Here is a 1,084-nt window from a genome sequence, read left to right as displayed (position 1 = left end):
ATGAGGATGAGGATGAGGATGAGGAGGAGGACGAGGATGAGAATGAGGATGAGGACGAGGATGAGGACGAGGATGAGGACGAGGATGAGCATGAAGATGACGATGAGGATGAGGATGTGGATGAGGATGAGAATTATGATTTAGGATTTGGATTAGAATGAGGATGAGCATGAGGGTGAGGATGAGGATATGGATGAGGATGAGGATGAGGATGTGGATGAGGATGAGGATGAGGATGAGGATGAGGATGAGGATTAGGATTAGGATTAGGATTTGGGTTTGGGTTTCGATTTGGATTTGGATTAGGATGAGGACGAGGAAGAGGATGCGGATGAGGATGAGGATGAGGATGAGGATAAGGATGAGGATGAGGAAGAGGATGAGGATGAGGATAAGGATTAGGATTAGGATGAGGATGACGAGGAGGATTAGGATTATGATTAGGATGAGGATGAGGATGAGTATGAGGTTGAGGATGAGGATGTGGATGAGGATGAGGATGAGGATGAGGATGAGCATGAGGATGAGGATTAGGATGAGCATGAGGATGAGGATAAGGATAAGGATGAGGATGAGTTTGAGGACGAGGATGAGTATGAGGATGAGGATGTGGATGAGGATAAGGATGGGGATGAGAATGAGTATGAGCATGAGGATTAGGATTAGGCTTAGGATTTGGATTAGGATGAGAATTAGATTAGGATGAGGATTAGATTAAGGATTAGGAAGAGGATGAGGATGTGGATGAGGATCAAGATGCGGATGAGGATGCGGATGCGGATGAGGATGAGGATGAGGAGGAGGATTAGGATAATGATTAGGATTTGGATTAGAATGAGGATGAGGATGAGGGTGAGTATGAGGATAAGGATAATGGTGAGGATGAGGATGAGGATGAGGTTAAGGATGCGTATGAGGATTAGGATGAGGATATGGATGAGGATGAAGATGAGGACGAAGATTAGGATTAGGATTAGGATTTGGATTTGGATTAGGATGAGGATCAGGATGAGAATGAGGATGAGGATGAGGATGAGGAGGAGGAGGAGGAAGATGAGGATGAGGATGAGAATGAGGTGGAGGA

The sequence above is a fragment of the Lupinus angustifolius genome, chromosome LG04, assembly GCF_001865875.1.
Source record: "Lupinus angustifolius cultivar Tanjil chromosome LG04, LupAngTanjil_v1.0, whole genome shotgun sequence".
In the NCBI taxonomy this organism is placed as follows: Eukaryota; Viridiplantae; Streptophyta; class Magnoliopsida; order Fabales; family Fabaceae; genus Lupinus; species Lupinus angustifolius.
The sequence above is the reverse complement of the archived record's forward strand: the minus strand, read 5'-3'. Positions refer to the sequence as shown.